Below are 2030 nucleotides of genomic sequence, written 5' to 3' on the forward strand. Positions count from 1 at the left end.
GGTGGTAAAGTTTCACTGAAAATGATCTCAGATCTCTGGGTCTGTTTTCAGATTTCACCCACATGTACTGTAAGGAGTTTAGGCATCTCAAATGCCTTCTCAAGTCTGCTGAGGAATGCTGCATGGTCGGCTGTAGCCCTCCAAAAACTCTGAGATCTGCAGTCTCTAAAAATATTGAATCCCCGTAGTTTTAATGGGATTCAAGTCACATTTACTCACCTGCGGTTTGGCTGCAGGATTGGCGCAGCAAAACTGCTCCTAATAGATGCTTTGGCCATGATTCAGACTGTTTTCCACTCTGTTCCAAAATTCTACTTACAGATTTTTTTGCTAAATAAACAAAAATATATATAAGTGGTTAAATACCGTACCATCTATGCATATCGATTTGTCACCCAGTCTTTTGCGCAAGATAAGCTCCCCTGGCTCAATAGCATTTATTTTTGCAGCTGGTTTTTCTGAAGCCCTAAAACATGTACTTAAATAGCCTGGTTTGATTTAATGGAGGAAGAGCTGTGGGGTGGGGGGTGCTGGGGTTGTAATCCCCACCCCCATCTCTACGCCTTTCTGTTTTAAAGATGTGCCCCCAGTTGTAAAATGCCCCAGTCACCCACACTGCTGAACCCCCCCCCCCCCCGGCCTGAGGCAGATGAGCTCTCTCTCCCATTTCTGCATTGGTCTCTGAGGGAGTTCAGATTTGGGGCTCACAGAAGCAGGACGCGTGTACCCCAGCATCGTGCCCCACAGCCCAAGATCCAGAACCATTTACGGTCCAGCGCTGAAAGGGTTAATCCAAACACAAGCAAACCAGGGCCTTTATGAATAATTAATGTTTTGTGAAATTGAGGCATGTATAATGCAGGTGGCTTATGAGGTCAAGGTAATTCCTACAGCTGAAATGTAACTTTACAATAGTTTTTCTCTTGAAACTCCCAACACCGACCAATCAGATCAGTATGTACAGAGGAGTGTGTGCACACTGAATCACACAAGTGTGCACTGAATCACAGGAGTGTGTACACTGAATAACACAAGTGTGTGCACACTGAATCACACGAGTGTGCACTGAATCACAGGAGTGTGTGCACTGAATCACACAAGTGTGCACTGAATCACAGGAGTGTGTACACTGAATAACACAAGTGTGTGCACACTGAATCACACGAGCGTGCACTGAATCACAGGAGTGTGTGCACTGAATCACATGAGTGTGCACTGAATCACACGAGTGTGTACACTGAATCACACAAGTGTGTGCACACTGAATCACATGAGTGTGCACTGAATCACAGGAGTATGTGCACTGAATAACACAAGTGTGTGCACACTGAATCACACGAGTATGTGCACACTGAATTACACGAGTGTGCGCACTGAATCACAGGAGTGTGTACACTGAATCACACAAGTGTGTGTGCACACAGAATCACACAAGTGTGTGCACACTGAATCACAGGAGTGTGTACATTGAATCACAGGAGTGTGTGCACTGAACAACACAAGTATGTGCACACTGAATCACAAGAGTGTGTAAACTGAATCACACAAGTGTGTGCACACTGAATCACAGGAGTGTGTGCTCTGAATCACAGGACTGGCATCAGTATCATCATTAGTGAGTACTGCCATCCCACACACCTGTAACTCCTCAGCTGTTTAGCTGCCAAATCTGCTTTTATTTATTTATCTATTTATTAAGATTCCTTATTGATTTGCTGATTGAAGAGTCATTTGGAAAGAGCCAAAGGTGTCATTATTGAGTTTTCTTCTTGAAAATGTGGCTTCACATCCAGGAAGGCAAACCACAGAAAATGTGCGAGCTTTAAAATGGGAGTGTCTGTGGACTTAGCTGAAACTCTGGCTGTCGCACACCTAAAAGCCGTCGCCAGGAGCCCTAACTGGGCTTGACAACGCTCGGCTTTACTGGGGTTTACCTCCTCTGACGCGGCTGCTCGTTTGTCCCAGGAGAGCTGTCCGCAGCAGCAGCTCCTGTCTGGTGGGGAACGCTGCGCTGTCTACAGAGCTGTGGG

This window comes from Anguilla rostrata, chromosome 18, assembly GCF_018555375.3.
Source record: "Anguilla rostrata isolate EN2019 chromosome 18, ASM1855537v3, whole genome shotgun sequence".
NCBI classification, from domain to species: domain Eukaryota; kingdom Metazoa; phylum Chordata; class Actinopteri; order Anguilliformes; family Anguillidae; genus Anguilla; species Anguilla rostrata.